At 43.1% G+C, this 17,278-nt stretch overlaps 4 protein-coding genes and 1 pseudogene across 15 annotated transcripts in view; 3 read left to right on the top strand and 2 right to left on the bottom strand.

Annotated features, from left to right (window-relative positions):
• Window positions 1–17,278, top strand: part of LOC146010130 (uncharacterized) — a 424,288-nt gene that overhangs the window by 72,474 nt on the left and 334,536 nt on the right. Inside the window, exon 1 of one of the 8 annotated variants that reach the window (XM_083151050.1) lies at window positions 1,208–1,311. The exons of 6 other annotated variants lie outside the window; for them this stretch is intronic. The gene's annotated coding sequence lies outside the window, so the exon portion shown is untranslated. Of the gene's footprint in view, window positions 1–1,207; window positions 1,425–17,278 lie in introns of those variants that run through there. One more of the 8 variants, XM_083151049.1, reaches the window with a different exon arrangement.
• The window catches only part of LOC146010169 (uncharacterized), a 263,545-nt gene that overhangs the window by 26,932 nt on the left and 219,335 nt on the right, over window positions 1–17,278 (bottom strand). The window contains exon 1 of one of the 4 annotated variants that reach the window (XM_083151139.1): window positions 1,075–1,274. The exons of 2 other annotated variants lie outside the window; for them this stretch is intronic. The gene's annotated coding sequence lies outside the window, so the exon portion shown is untranslated. Of the gene's footprint in view, window positions 1–1,074; window positions 1,275–17,278 lie in introns of those variants that run through there. One more of the 4 variants, XM_083151140.1, reaches the window with a different exon arrangement.
• LOC146010153 (uncharacterized) overlaps window positions 1–17,278 on the top strand; it is a 360,112-nt gene that overhangs the window by 147,231 nt on the left and 195,603 nt on the right. The gene's annotated exons all lie outside the window — the stretch shown is intronic.
• The window catches only part of LOC146010228 (uncharacterized), a 239,166-nt gene that overhangs the window by 80,141 nt on the left and 141,747 nt on the right, over window positions 1–17,278 (top strand). The window lies entirely within an intron of this gene.
• On the bottom strand, window positions 15,208–15,329 carry LOC146011737 (5S ribosomal RNA; annotated as a pseudogene).

Here is a 17,278-nt window from a genome sequence, read left to right as displayed (position 1 = left end):
GATAAAAATTGACTTAGACAGGAACGGCGTTCCGGAACCTGTAGTAGCCAGCGTAACCCTGTGGCAGACGGATGCAGAGTTTCCTGGGCCCGGTGGATTCGCGGCGCTGTGTCTATCCCCCCCCCCCATCCCATCCATGGTGCAGCGCGGTGGTTACTTAGCGTGCCGCAGACTCCTGCCCGTCTGCACACCTCGGGACTCTTCTGTGATGGACAAGGGCCAGGGGTGGAACTATTGCTGCTGTAAGCTCCTGGGCTCGCAATCCCTGCCACCTGCACCACAGTTTCTGTCAGCCAGGCCTGTGCTCGCCGGTGAAAGGGATCTGGCGGGCACCGGGAATGAATGAGCGGCGCTGCATCTGTATGCTATACACCCCCCACCCCTGCAACCTAAATATACACCGCCCCCTGCAACCTAACTATAAACCCCGCGACCTAATTATACACCCCACAGCCTATGTTATACACTCTCCACCCCTGCAGCCTAACTATACACCCCCCCCCCAGCAACCTAACTATACACCCCCACCCCCGCAGCCTAACAATACACTCCGCAACTCTCACAGCCTAATTATACACCCCCACAGCCTATCCTATACACTCCCCACCCCTGCATTATATATATTTATGCACACTGTTTGAAGCCCACGTGTTTGTATATTACAGTACATCTGCACACACCACCATGCGGCAGACATGTCAGCTGAGATATAGTATCACATTCTGTAAACGGAAACACAGACCGTAAAGAAATAAGGAGAGATCAGACATAATACTGACAGAACAGCCGCTGGTTCTTCATCAGAGAGCCCAGTTCTGATGCCCATCTACACCATAATAACTGCTATATAAGAGGAATAATACTGTGCCACACACTGCTGGTAACAAGCCCATGGCAGAGGGTGGGACAGGGCCCCAGTCACTGTATAGGGATATACAGCTACTAGGTCCCAGCCACAGCCCCACAGCACACGTGTAAGGCCGGGAGGAGCCGTCTCCTCAGCAGCAGCTCTCGGGCGTCACATAGTAGACACTGACTGTGTATCTATGTCACCCTATACTCCCATACTCTCACCCCTGTCTACGGGGACACTCTCACCCGCCGCTGCCACGAAGTTCCGGGCTCTGCGTTCCACAGTTCTTACAGGTCATGCGTACTACTCTACTTCCGGATTGTGCGTTCCACCGTACTCAGCCCTCGCTCTGAGTTCCAGGGGCGGGAGGAAGTGTCTATTGTCCAATCCACAACAAGTTGCGGGTTGCGGAGGAGGCAGCAGCAGGGAGGACCCAGTGTTGTGTCCGGCAGCGTCAGGTAATTGTATCTGGTATTATTATTACATTATATATAGGTGACGCAGACTGTGGTGCTCCGTGGTTGTGATGCAGGTGGAGCAGACTGGTGTCCAGAGTGTTATATAATATAGGGTATGTACATCAGACGCTTGTGCCCTGTGACTGTAATCCCAGACCCACATACAGGACCCTTCCCACAGGGACAGAGGTCTCAGCTCCTGGACTCCATACCTAATGTCTGGTACTGTAATGTATAGTAATGTGTATGGTACTGTCATGTCTAGTAATTTATAGTAATGTGTATGGTACTGTAATGTGTATAGTAATGTCTGGTGATGTATATGGTAATGTAGGTTAACAAAGGTGTATCACTGCGCTACTGAGGAGTAAATAAGAGTCTCTTTATATACAGTATAGTAACATTTACTTGTATCCACGTATGAAATAGGAGTGAATTCTAAGACTCTGCATGGATAAAAAATATTATATATATATATATATATATAGATAGGCGGCAGGTCCGGCACTCTCTCCTACGATCCTTACTGCGCCCGGTGCCTTCACGGATGAAGGGAAATAGAGTACACAGTGTGCGGCACTCGGTGCGAAATGAAGAAACTTTCAATCAGGGAGGCTTAGGTTTAGCAACGTTTCATTCAGTGTTGAATTTCGTCAGGATATAACCTGACGAAATTCAACACTGAATGAAACGTTGCTAAACCTAAGCCTCCCTGATTGAAAGTTTCTTCATTTCGCACCGAGTGCCGCACACTGTGTACTCTATATATATATATATATATATATATATATATATATATATATATATATATGCAAAAAAGCAAGGCGTCACTCGGAGACAGGTGAATTCAAATCTTCACTGCTTTATTAAGCACAAGGTAATAACCAACACCAGCGTTTCGAGCCGCAGGCTCGTCCTCAGGGTACAACCCATCACTGCACACACACCATGTTATATACCCCAAAAGGTCACTCCCCCCGTTGTAATTAGCAGGGTTACTCACCTGGTACAGGTATCAGCGTGGCGCCTCCAGCGTCTCATCCTACCGTCTCCTATCACCCGCTGCACTTCCTGGATGCGTCATCAGTGACGCGCCCGGTCTGTGACACGCAGGGAAACTTCAGAGACTAGGTGATTTCCGCCTCGTGACCCGCACAGCCAATCTATACCAGGGAGATACCTGTGTATACGATACATGCATAAAAATTAGCATATAATTAAACATATGATACAAAAAAATTACAGAATCAATAATACAATACAATAAGTGAATAAATATGTGAAATTATAACAAAGGAAAAATATAAAAAAATATATTTAAAAAGAGGGATACCAGATGTGTCAAAAGACTAGCGCATTATTATCATTTAGATATAGATAAATTATTTAATTTTAGCAATAAGTCATGATTTTATATATATATATAGAAAAACTGCGCTAACCATCCACTACTTAACAACAAACCTCCCTTGTGAGCAGTACATTGCTAGTCCTGGTTTTAAGTATTTAGCGTACCAATATGTATGTCTGTGATACAGACCTATATGTGCTACAAAAAACTTTGTAAACCATGCTGCTCATTAAGCCCTCTAGGGGCAATGGTGTCCAATACATGGATCCACCTTGCCTCTGCCTGTAACAATAATTTACCCCTGTTCCCTCCCCTTGAAGGGGGGGGCACATGGTGTACAATTTTTGAACGTAGACTCGCTACACTATGACCAAAGGTGACACAGTGCCGAGCCACCGGCTGATCACTAGTTCCACTAGAGATAGCCTGCCGTATTGCATGGCGGTGGTTGGCCATTCTTTCTTTGAATTGACATTCTGTCTTGCCCACGTAGTAAAGACCACAAGGGCAAGACAGAACATAGACAACGAAGCGGGTTGAGCAGGTGACCACTGACCTAATGGGTACTCTGCGACCTGTGTGGGGATGTGATATATAACTACCCGTAAGTAAAGATCCACAGGTAGTACAACCCACACATCTATAGCAGCCCATAGGTCGTGTCATAAAATGAGTAGGGACAGATTTTTTAGTTAGATTACTAATGTCTAATTTGACTAGTAAGTCACTTAAGTTACTTCCCCTTTTATAAGCTGGCATGATGCGCAGCTTATTTAGACCAGGTAGATCTTTATCGGTGGTAATAAGGGGCCAATGATTTTTAACCTTTTTAGTAACTATTTGACTGTCACTAGCAAATTGATTAACCCAAGGGATCCTCTGATTGGCTTGATCCAATCTGTCAGGTGGATTTAAGGTGACTTCCCTGGGTATCTGTAACACTTTCTCTTTGATTTTAATAAGATCCCTGCGTCTGTATCCTCTTTCTTCGAATTTGGCTTGCATAATATCTAGTTGTTTTATGGTCTCCTGTGGATCACTAGTGATACGTCGCACCCGGAGCATCTGCGAATAGGGCAAGCCCTTACGCAGGGGCAATGGGTGACAGCTCTCATGGCGAAGCAATGTGTTCCTATCTGTGCTTTTTACATAAATAGTAGTAGACAATCTTCTGTTTTGCTGTGTAATCAGGACGTCCAAAAAATTAATGGAGGTGTCACTGATGGAGAATGTAAATTTCACGGGACTGGATGATTGATTGTGTATTGTGAACATGTCCTCCAATGATTGTTTGGACCCTTGCCAAAAGATTAACAGGTCATCTATGTACCTTAAATACAAGACCACATTAGAACTATGCGGTCCCTGATGGAACAGTAATTTATCGATGGTGCACATGAAAGCATTGGCGTACGATGGGGCCACTGGGGACCCCATCGCACAGCCAAGTTTCTGCCTATACATACCGCCATCAAAAGTAAAAAAATTCCTATTAAGCACTAATGACAATAATTGCATAAAGAGCTGGGCGGGGGGGCCCTTGTAGATCACATTGTCACTGATTAGTTCACTCACTGCATCCAACCCTAATTGATGGGGGATGCAGGTGTACAAACCAGTGACATCTGCACTACATAGTAACATATTTTCTGGCCATATGTCAATCTCCTGCAATTTATTTATTAACATATTAGTGTCTTTTAAATATGATTTGGTATTTTGTATGCAGGGATTGAGATACGCATCCAGAAAAGTGGAAACTTTGTGATACAAAGAACCCCTGGCTGAAATTATCGGCCTTCCTGGGGGGTCAATTAAGCTCTTATGCACCTTCGGCAAGGTATAAAAAAGGGGGACAATGGGGAACTCAGTGCGTAAGGCTGCACTGATCTCTTCTGTTATGTAATCACCATTGACCGCTGTTAACAATAAACTGTCCAATTCCTTCTTGTATTCACAGGAAGGATCTTTGGTTAGGTGTTCATATACATCTAAATCAGTTAGCTGTCTCTGACATTCAAGAAGATATTTACTTAAGTCCTGTACCACAACCGAACCTCCTTTGTCGGCTCTTCTTATGACTACATCAGACCTCTGTTGTAAGTCACGCAAAGCCTGTTGTTCCATGCGTGTCAAATTATTCGAGGAAAGTGTCTCATATTCAACAGAATCTATGGCATTGTCCATCATTCTAGTAAAGGACCGAATGGAGGGGTTGTGGGACTGTGGGTCATAGGTGGATTTTTCTTGTAACTTTTTCAGCTGTACAGGCATCAGGGGTGTCAAAATGTCACTAGTAATATCAGGATTATTGGAAAAATGCTCTCGGAGCCTCAAGGAACGTCCAAATCTAAACGTGTCCACTTTCCACTGGAATTTATCTCTTTTAGAGGTGGGGACGAAAGATAGTCCTTTAGATAGTACTGCCACCTCACTCTCATTTAAAGGGACACTAGACAGATTAAATACAAGGTCCTTACCTATCGAGTGGTTTTGCGACCTCTTCTGCCTTTCGGTTTGTTGTCCGCGCCTCGTCCTGCGCCTCGACCTGCTGGTGGCTTGAGGGAAGCGCGTGTGGTGGCACCTAAAGGGTGGGTATTGATGGTTGTGGACGTTGAAGGTGTTTGTACATCCATATCACTAGCAGACGTGCTAGTTCCATCATAATCAGCATAATTGCGATTTCTGTAGCGTCTTTCAAATGGTTTCTTGCCCCCTTTAGGTCTGTCGGTGCTCAGCCATAAGTACACTCTGTTTTGCTCATAATCCAGTTCTACCTTGCGTTTCTTCTCACGCTTGAATCTTATGAGCTCACGTCGATACTGTTCGATTTGTTGGTTGAGTTTAGCACACCAATCAATTTGAGCATCTGCAGACAACACCGGTTTGTGTGTAGTTTCAAATGAGGCTAATTTGCTCCTTACTAGTCCTAGTTCCTTAGTGGATTCGTCCACTACTAGCAGGAGTAAGTCCATTGAGCATTTATTGAGTATGCCAACCCATTTTTTACAGAACATCGTGTTCTGTCGCCCTATAGTTGGCATATTAGTGACTCTAAAGCCACGTGGGATGTGTTTTTCAGTATAATACTCCGCCAAAGTTGAGGCATGCAGCATGTAGTCTATTTCACGTTTTTTCAGCGCAAACCAATCTTTATATAAGTCCTCATTCTCCACAGTAGCTGTGTGGGCTGAAGATTTCGCTGCTTGTAATATCTGATCTACATCTGCATCGGAGTAACTGAAATAATCCCCTGTGTCGACTTGTGAAAAGTTGACACCAAGCTCAGCATCCATGGTTATAAATAATAGTGCTGCTCACCAATCAGGGAGGGTCGCTTGTAGAGGTAAATGTCCAGCTGGTATCTCTCTGGGGAATCCCTTCTGGGAAAACGACAATTGAAATGGCGTGGGTGCCTTGACAGAGACTTAGACCGTCCAGCCACGGAAAGATCCAGCTCACAATAGAGGGATGCGGGGTCCGGCACTCCACTGGTTACAATACTGGTTTCTTGCTCCGGTGCCCTCCTCAGACAACGAGGTCCAAATATATGCAAAAAAGCAAGGCGTCACTCGGAGACAGGTGAATTCAAATCTTCACTGCTTTATTAAGCACAAGGTAATAACCAACACCAGCGTTTCGAGCCGCAGGCTCGTCCTCAGGGTACAACCCATCACTGCACACACACCATGTTATATACCCCAAAAGGTCACTCCCCCCGTTGTAATTAGCAGGGTTACTCACCTGGTACAGGTATCAGCGTGGCGCCTCCAGCGTCTCATCCTACCGTCTCCTATCACCCGCTGCACTTCCTGGATGCGTCATCAGTGACGCGCCCGGTCTGTGACACGCAGGGAAACTTCAGAGACTAGGTGATTTCCGCCTCGTGACCCGCACAGCCAATCTATACCAGGGAGATACCTGTGTATACGATACATGCATAAAAATTAGCATATAATTAAACATATGATACAAAAAAATTACAGAATCAATAATACAATACAATAAGTGAATAAATATGTGAAATTATAACAAAGGAAAAATATAAAAAAATATATTTAAAAAGAGGGATACCAGATGTGTCAAAAGACTAGCGCATTATTATCATTTAGATATAGATAAATTATTTAATTTTAGCAATAAGTCATGATTTTATATATATATATAGAAAAACTGCGCTAACCATCCACTACTTAACAACAAACCTCCCTTGTGAGCAGTACATTGCTAGTCCTGGTTTTAAGTATTTAGCGTACCAATATGTATGTCTGTGATACAGACCTATATGTGCTACAAAAAACTTTGTAAACCATGCTGCTCATTAAGCCCTCTAGGGGCAATGGTGTCCAATACATGGATCCACCTTGCCTCTGCCTGTAACAATAATTTACCCCTGTTCCCTCCCCTTGAAGGGGGGGGCACATGGTGTACAATTTTTGAACGTAGACTCGCTACACTATGACCAAAGGTGACACAGTGCCGAGCCACCGGCTGATCACTAGTTCCACTAGAGATAGCCTGCCGTATTGCATGGCGGTGGTTGGCCATTCTTTCTTTGAATTGACATTCTGTCTTGCCCACGTAGTAAAGACCACAAGGGCAAGACAGAACATAGACAACGAAGCGGGTTGAGCAGGTGACCACTGACCTAATGGGTACTCTGCGACCTGTGTGGGGATGTGATATATAACTACCCGTAAGTAAAGATCCACAGGTAGTACAACCCACACATCTATAGCAGCCCATAGGTCGTGTCATAAAATGAGTAGGGACAGATTTTTTAGTTAGATTACTAATGTCTAATTTGACTAGTAAGTCACTTAAGTTACTTCCCCTTTTATAAGCTGGCATGATGCGCAGCTTATTTAGACCAGGTAGATCTTTATCGGTGGTAATAAGGGGCCAATGATTTTTAACCTTTTTAGTAACTATTTGACTGTCACTAGCAAATTGATTAACCCAAGGGATCCTCTGATTGGCTTGATCCAATCTGTCAGGTGGATTTAAGGTGACTTCCCTGGGTATCTGTAACACTTTCTCTTTGATTTTAATAAGATCCCTGCGTCTGTATCCTCTTTCTTCGAATTTGGCTTGCATAATATCTAGTTGTTTTATGGTCTCCTGTGGATCACTAGTGATACGTCGCACCCGGAGCATCTGCGAATAGGGCAAGCCCTTACGCAGGGGCAATGGGTGACAGCTCTCATGGCGAAGCAATGTGTTCCTATCTGTGCTTTTTACATAAATAGTAGTAGACAATCTTCTGTTTTGCTGTGTAATCAGGACGTCCAAAAAATTAATGGAGGTGTCACTGATGGAGAATGTAAATTTCACGGGACTGGATGATTGATTGTGTATTGTGAACATGTCCTCCAATGATTGTTTGGACCCTTGCCAAAAGATTAACAGGTCATCTATGTACCTTAAATACAAGACCACATTAGAACTATGCGGTCCCTGATGGAACAGTAATTTATCGATGGTGCACATGAAAGCATTGGCGTACGATGGGGCCACTGGGGACCCCATCGCACAGCCAAGTTTCTGCCTATACATACCGCCATCAAAAGTAAAAAAATTCCTATTAAGCACTAATGACAATAATTGCATAAAGAGCTGGGCGGGGGGGCCCTTGTAGATCACATTGTCACTGATTAGTTCACTCACTGCATCCAACCCTAATTGATGGGGGATGCAGGTGTACAAACCAGTGACATCTGCACTACATAGTAACATATTTTCTGGCCATATGTCAATCTCCTGCAATTTATTTATTAACATATTAGTGTCTTTTAAATATGATTTGGTATTTTGTATGCAGGGATTGAGATACGCATCCAGAAAAGTGGAAACTTTGTGATACAAAGAACCCCTGGCTGAAATTATCGGCCTTCCTGGGGGGTCAATTAAGCTCTTATGCACCTTCGGCAAGGTATAAAAAAGGGGGACAATGGGGAACTCAGTGCGTAAGGCTGCACTGATCTCTTCTGTTATGTAATCACCATTGACCGCTGTTAACAATAAACTGTCCAATTCCTTCTTGTATTCACAGGAAGGATCTTTGGTTAGGTGTTCATATACATCTAAATCAGTTAGCTGTCTCTGACATTCAAGAAGATATTTACTTAAGTCCTGTACCACAACCGAACCTCCTTTGTCGGCTCTTCTTATGACTACATCAGACCTCTGTTGTAAGTCACGCAAAGCCTGTTGTTCCATGCGTGTCAAATTATTCGAGGAAAGTGTCTCATATTCAACAGAATCTATGGCATTGTCCATCATTCTAGTAAAGGACCGAATGGAGGGGTTGTGGGACTGTGGGTCATAGGTGGATTTTTCTTGTAACTTTTTCAGCTGTACAGGCATCAGGGGTGTCAAAATGTCACTAGTAATATCAGGATTATTGGAAAAATGCTCTCGGAGCCTCAAGGAACGTCCAAATCTAAACGTGTCCACTTTCCACTGGAATTTATCTCTTTTAGAGGTGGGGACGAAAGATAGTCCTTTAGATAGTACTGCCACCTCACTCTCATTTAAAGGGACACTAGACAGATTAAATACAAGGTCCTTACCTATCGAGTGGTTTTGCGACCTCTTCTGCCTTTCGGTTTGTTGTCCGCGCCTCGTCCTGCGCCTCGACCTGCTGGTGGCTTGAGGGAAGCGCGTGTGGTGGCACCTAAAGGGTGGGTATTGATGGTTGTGGACGTTGAAGGTGTTTGTACATCCATATCACTAGCAGACGTGCTAGTTCCATCATAATCAGCATAATTGCGATTTCTGTAGCGTCTTTCAAATGGTTTCTTGCCCCCTTTAGGTCTGTCGGTGCTCAGCCATAAGTACACTCTGTTTTGCTCATAATCCAGTTCTACCTTGCGTTTCTTCTCACGCTTGAATCTTATGAGCTCACGTCGATACTGTTCGATTTGTTGGTTGAGTTTAGCACACCAATCAATTTGAGCATCTGCAGACAACACCGTGTGTAGTTTGAATTTGTGTGAATACAAGAAGGAATTGGACAGTTTATTGTTAACAGCGGTCAATGGTGATTACATAACAGAAGAGATCAGTGCAGCCTTACGCACTGAGTTCCCCATTGTCCCCCTTTTTTATACCTTGCCGAAGGTGCATAAGAGCTTAATTGACCCCCCAGGAAGGCCGATAATTTCAGCCAGGGGTTCTTTGTATCACAAAGTTTCCACTTTTCTGGATGCGTATCTCAATCCCTGCATACAAAATACCAAATCATATTTAAAAGACACTAATATGTTAATAAATAAATTGCAGGAGATTGACATATGGCCAGAAAATATGTTACTATGTAGTGCAGATGTCACTGGTTTGTACACCTGCATCCCCCATCAATTAGGGTTGGATGCAGTGAGTGAACTAATCAGTGACAATGTGATCTACAAGGGCCCCCCCGCCCAGCTCTTTATGCAATTATTGTCATTAGTGCTTAATAGGAATTTTTTTTACTTTTGATGGCGGTATGTATAGGCAGAAACTTGGCTGTGCGATGGGGTCCCCAGTGGCCCCATCGTACGCCAATGCTTTCATGTGCACCATCGATAAATTACTGTTCCATCAGGGACCGCATAGTTCTAATGTGGTCTTGTATTTAAGGTACATAGATGACCTGTTAATCTTTTGGCAAGGGTCCAAACAATCATTGGAGGACATGTTCACAATACACAATCAATCATCCAGTCCCGTGAAATTTACATTCTCCATCAGTGACACCTCCATTAATTTTTTGGACGTCCTGATTACACAGCAAAACAGAAGATTGTCTACTACTATTTATGTAAAAAGCACAGATAGGAACACATTGCTTCGCCATGAGAGCTGTCACCCATTGCCCCTGCGTAAGGGCTTGCCCTATTCGCAGATGCTCCGGGTGCGACGTATCACTAGTGATCCACAGGAGACCATAAAACAACTAGATATTATGCAAGCCAAATTCGAAGAAAGAGGATACAGACGCAGGGATCTTATTAAAATCAAAGAGAAAGTGTTACAGATACCCAGGGAAGTCACCTTAAATCCACCTGACAGATTGGATCAAGCCAATCAGAGGATCCCTTGGGTTAATCAATTTGCTAGTGACAGTCAAATAGTTACTAAAAAGGTTAAAAATCATTGGCCCCTTATTACCACCGATAAAGATCTACCTGGTCTAAATAAGCTGCGCATCATGCCAGCTTATAAAAGGGGAAGTAACTTAAGTGACTTACTAGTCAAATTAGACATTAGTAATCTAACTAAAAAATCTGTCCCTACTCATTTTATGACACGACCTATGGGCTGCTATAGATGTGTGGGTTGTACTACCTGTGGATCTTTACTTACGGGTAGTTATATATCACATCCCCACACAGGTCGCAGAGTACCCATTAGGTCAGTGGTCACCTGCTCAACCCGCTTCGTTGTCTATGTTCTGTCTTGCCCTTGTGGTCTTTACTACGTGGGCAAGACAGAATGTCAATTCAAAGAAAGAATGGCCAACCACCGCCATGCAATACGGCAGGCTATCTCTAGTGGAACTAGTGATCAGCCGGTGGCTCGGCACTGTGTCACCTTTGGTCATAGTGTAGCGAGTCTACGTTCAAAAATTGTACACCATGTGCCCCCCCCCTTCAAGGGGAGGGAACAGGGGTAAATTATTGTTACAGGCAGAGGCAAGGTGGATCCATGTATTGGACACCATTGCCCCTAGAGGGCTTAATGAGCAGCATGGTTTACAAAGTTTTTTGTAGCACATATAGGTCTGTATCACAGACATACATATTGGTACGCAAAATACTTAAAACCAGGACTAGCAATGTACTGCTCACAAGGGAGGTTTGTTGTTAAGTAGTGGATGGTTAGCGCAGTTTTTCTATATATATATATAAAATCATGACTTATTGCTAAAATTAAATAATTTATCTATATCTAAATGATAATAATGCGCTAGTCTTTTGACACATCTGGTATCCCTCTTTTTAAATATATTTTTTTATATTTTTCCTTTGTTATAATTTCACATATTTATTCACTTATTGTATTGTATTATTGATTCTGTAATTTTTTTGTATCATATGTTTAATTATATGCTAATTTTTATGCATGTATCGTATACACAGGTATCTCCCTGGTATAGATTGGCAGTGCGGGTCACGAGGCGGAAATCACCTAGTCTCTGAAGTTTCCCTGCGTGTCACAGACCGGGCGCGTCACTGATGACGCATCCAGGAAGTGCAGCGGGTGATAGGAGACGGTAGGATGAGACGCTGGAGGCGCCACGCTGATACCTGTACCAGGTGAGTAACCCTGCTAATTACAACGGGGGGAGTGACCTTTTGGGGTATATAACATGGTGTGTGTGCAGTGATGGGTTGTACCCTGAGGACGAGCCTGCGGCTCGAAACGCTGGTGTTGGTTATTACCTTGTGCTTAATAAAGCAGTGAAGATTTGAATTCACCTGTCTCCGAGTGACGCCTTGCTTTTTTGCATATATTTGGACCTCGTTGTCTGAGGAGGGCACCGGAGCAAGAAACCAGTATTGTAACCAGTGGAGTGCCGGACCCCGCATCCATATATATATATATATATATATATATATATATATATATAGAAAAAGAGGGGGATGCAAGGCGCCACTTGTGTCCTGAACAACTCAATACTAATGTATATGGTAAGCACAGGTATACCTTTAGGAAAAAAGGGTGTCAGCTGACCTCTAAGTAATAAACACCTTGGTAAGGGGTGTAATGTAAAAGATACAGCGGATTGGATAGAGGTCTAAGCGACTACAAAATACCTGTATAAGAAACGTATTTCTTTAAAAAAATATAGAAATTTATTTTATACATATAAAAATATACAATAGCATTAAATATAAGAACAAACAGTACAAGAGATTTAATATAGAAAAAACAGCGATGTAAAAAATGCGTAGCTTGTTTAAAAAAGGCCTACACGTGTTAACGCTAAAAGGGGGGAGATAAACTAGGAATTTATAAAAATTTGTAAAAAGGTTATAAAAGAGAACTTATCTATTTGTGGAGGAGTCAGCAGGCTGTACCCAACGCGTTTCGTCGATTAAGACTTCATCAAGGGGTGAGAGGGAGATGTGCCTGGTGCTCTATTTATACTGTGAGAGTCTACTGCTCATAATTATGGTGTCACATCCTGTGGGTGTGGCTACCGTTTCTAAAAAACGAAGGGCTTAACTAAATTCTTTATACACTTTTATTAGTGTAAGGATCGGGGTAATATATAGCTTATGCTGTAGTGCAATGGTTAAAAAACAAAGTCAGGATAACAGAAAATGCTTTTTTATATTTGCGGGGATGCGCATCCCCATTTCCGGCGGGCGGACGTCACTTCCGCCCCGCTTCCTGTGTCCGTTATTGCAGTATAGTTCTGTGTCTTCCGCCTCTCTCGGGCGGACGTGCGGGTGCGCCCCACTTCCGGTTATTGCGGAGCTCCGTCTCATTGGTTACAGTGGTCGTCAATCATTGCGGAGTGTTGCTTAATGGAGTCACTTGCGGTATTTGTCTCCAGTCGGCGGCCATTTTGTTAGGGACTTTTCATATCTTTAGTATAGGGAATCGGCCATCTTTTTGGATACTGGTCAGTTTAAAGTTCATATTTTTGTATGTGCCACTCTCTCAGTGGTGATTCCACATAGGACATAGGGATAGAGAATACAGTGTGTTAATATTCTGTTTTAACATAGGACATAGCGATGAAGGATACAGTATGTTAATAATCTGTATATAGATGTTTATTCCATTATAGCTGGGAACGTTCTTTAGCACATATTAAATATATAAATATATAATATTCAGGGGAATAATTATCAATAAATATACATATATACATACACATATATATATATATATATATATATATATATATATATAAAAGAAAAAAGGGTACTCTTTACCTAGAACGGCGCCCGTCGCGGGCATCGCGGGTACATTTATGCCTGCCCGCGACGCGACCGACGCGATGCCCGCGATTTTCCCATTGAAAACCATGTTAAACCTGAAAAATCGCGTCGGTCGCGTCGCGGCCGGCCATAAACGTACCCGCGATGCCCGCGACGCGATGCTCCCGATTTCCCATAGGAAGCAATGTTAAAAGCCGCGATGGACCCGATTTTAGTGTTAAATGCCTCAATCCACCCGATTTGGCCATAGGAATCAATGTTAAATGGGCTACAGAGCCCATTAACCCTTAAATGTCCCCCCAAATTTTTAACGCCACCCCACGATCAACGCCAACCCGAAGCGTGGCGAGCGCAGCGAGCCCGCGAGGGGCGGCGGTACGCGTCCTCCGACCTTTTCATGCCCTACTATCCACGTCGGCGTGGTGTGAGAATAGAATAGTGTGGCGAGCGCAGCGAGCCACCGAGCCCGAAGCGTGGCGAGCGCAGCGAGCCCCGCGAGGGGACGCGGATACCTTCACAGGTAAGCGCGTCCCCTCGCGGGCTTCACAGGTGTCCGTGGCCACGCGGACACCTGTGAAGCCCGCGAGGGGACGCATATAACTGTGAAGGTATCCGCGTCCCCTCGCGGGGCTCGCTGCGCTCGCCACGCTTCGGGCTCGGTGGCTCGCTGCGCTCGCCACGCTTCGGGCTCGGTGGCTCGCTGCGCTCGCCACACTATTCTATTCTCAACTCCACGCCGACGTGGATAGTAGGGCATGAAAAGGTCGTAGGACGCGTACCGCGGCCCCTCGCGGGCTCGCTGCGCTCGCCACGCTTCGGGTTGGCGTTGATCGTGGGGTGGCGTTAAAAATTTGGGGGGACATTTAAGGGTTAATTGGGGCTATTTGGGCTCTGTAGCCCATTTAACATTGATTCCTATGGGAAAATCGCGGGCATTGAGGCATTTAACGCTAAAATCGCGGTCAATCAGGCTTTTTAACATTGTTCTCTATGGGAAAATCGCGGTAATCGCGGGTACCCGATTTTGATTTACCCGCGATTTACCCGCAATGCCCGCGATTACCGCGATTTTACCCGCGATGCCCGCGATTTCAATCGTGGGCGCCGTTCTAGGTAAAGAGTACCGAAAAAAGTAAATAAATATATAGTATAAAAAAATGGGTAACAAATTGGTAATAAAAGTAACCATAACAATGTTCTTAATGCTGGCAGCAGATTAGTTCTGGAAGGAATCATCTTAGTGTTATATTAGTGAGTCTTTTGTGAAAAGACCGAGATCTAGAAGAAGTGATCCAAGACAATTTTTATCGTTCATGTGAACCAGTGTGGTGTTTTAGCAGTAAAGTGCAAGGTGCTTAGCTAATAAATATACTATAAATAATTAGAGTGATTTTAGGTGGTATTTATTAATTCATTTATTCATATAAATTACAGTGATTGTCTCTATAAAAAGGAGAAAAGATGAAAAGGGGAAAAAAGAAGAAAAAGGGACATTTGTACAATAGTGAGTCAAGTGATTATTGGTAAAGGAAGAAAGGTGTGAGAATAATGAGCATTGGTGCTTCTGATTTGTCCTTATCACGAGGTATTCTTTATGTTTTCTGTACATTACAGAACCCGTTCTTCTCAGGTAGTCCCCTGTCCTGATACTGGACGGGCCCAAAAACACTGCTTGGCTACCAAGATCGGACGGGGTTGGGCATTGCCAGTGTGGTATGACTGTAATGTCTGTTTCCATGTTCCGAGACCTCTCGGACTGAGATACCTTACTGCTCATATTGTGGGACCAAAGTAAAGATTTAAAAGAAAAAGAATAGAAAGTGTGATCAAGTGTGTGAAAGTACAGTGGAGTTCGTTTAGGGAGTTTTTACAGAACCTTCACAGGAACGGTGCGATTTCATATCCTTCGTTTAAGCCGTTCGGGTGCAGTGTCTGTAGCTGGAAAATCCAGTACATCTCCCTTTGCGACAATTTCTTTGCCAAGTCACCTCCTCTCTCTCCCCCAGCTGAACATGTTCGATGGCTTTGAAAGTCATTTCTTCAGGGTCCGATGCGTGAGTAGTTGTAAAATGTCTGGGGATAGCATGATTGTCCATTTTGTTCTTTATGCTTCTTACATGTTCTTGGATTCTAATTTTCAAGGGGCGCTTTGTCTTGCCTACGTATTTTTTCCCGCAGGTACATTCTAGCAGGTAGATAACTGAGGTGGAGTTGCAGTTGGTAAAGTCCTTGATTTTGAATTCATTGTTGTTCCCTGTGTCAGTGAAGCTTTTCCTATTTGGGTGGAGGTACTTACATATAACACATTTGCCACACTTGTATGATCCTTTACATTTTGGTAGTTTGGTTGGTGGTTGAAGTGTTTTCAGCATACTAGGTGCCAGGATGTCCTTCAGACTTTTTGATTTTCTGTACACAATGTCTGGTTTTGGGGGGAGGATCCCTTTTAGTACTGGATCCATGAGGAGAATCTCCCAATGATTTGTTAGGGATTTCTTAATGGTGTCTTCGTGCCTATTATAGGTGGTGATAAATGCTACTGATTCCTTTTTTTCTTCCTTTTTCTTTTTATATGCGAGTAGTGATGTTCGATCTGTGTTCCGTGTTTTTTCTGCTGCTTTTTCCATTAAGCCCCTTGGGTATTCCTTTTCTGTGAATCTTTGTCCATACAGAGTCAATTGTTCCTCCATGTCTTCAGGTTTGCTACAATTCCGCTTAATCCTGTGGAATTGGGAGAACGGTATATTGTCTTTCCATCGTTTTAAATGATTGCTTTTATGATGTAAATAGCTGTTCTTGTCCACACTCTTTACATCATTTTTGGTCACTTCTTTGTTGTTTTCATGTGTCAAGACAAGGTCAAGAAATTCGATGGATCCTTTCTGTATATTTGATGTAAATTTAAGATTCATATCATTGTTATCCAAGTTTTTAAAAAATTCTTGAAAGTTTGAGTTTGTCCCGTCCCATACAATTAAAATGTCATCTATGTAACGTTTGTATAAAATTATTTCTCTTTTAAAATTTTGGTTGTTATAGATATACAAGTTTTCCCAGTGGCTCATAAAAAGATTCGCGAAACTTGACGCGAAGATAGTCCCCATTGCTGTTCCGCATTGTATAACTTGTATATCTATAACAACCAAAATTTTAAAAGAGAAAATTTTAAAAGAGAAATAATTTTATACAAACGTTACATAGATGACATTTTAATTGTATGGGACGGGACAAACTCAAACTTTCAAGAATTTTTTAAAAACTTGGATAACAATGATATGAATCTTAAATTTACATCAAATATACAGAAAGGATCCATCGAATTTCTTGACCTTGTCTTGACACATGAAAACAACAAAGTAGTGACCAAAAATGATGTAAAGAGTGTGGACAAGAACAGCTATTTACATCATAAAAGCAATCATTTAAAACGATGGAAAGACAATATACCGTTCTCCCAATTCCACAGGATTAAGCGGAATTGTAGCAAACCTGAAGACATGGAGGAACAATTGACTCTGTATGGACAAAGATTCACAGAAAAGGAATACCCAAGGGGCTTAATGCAAAAAGCAGCAGAAAAAATACGGAACACAGATCGAACATCACTACTCGCATATAAAAAGAAAAAGGAAGAAAAAAAGGAATCAGTAGCATTTATCACCACCTATAATAGGCA

This window comes from Crinia signifera, chromosome 6 (genome assembly GCF_055691185.1).
Source record: "Crinia signifera chromosome 6, ASM5569118v1, whole genome shotgun sequence".
Lineage (NCBI taxonomy): Eukaryota > Metazoa > Chordata > Amphibia > Anura > Myobatrachidae > Crinia > Crinia signifera.
This window is presented reverse-complemented; position numbering and strand designations above follow the sequence as displayed.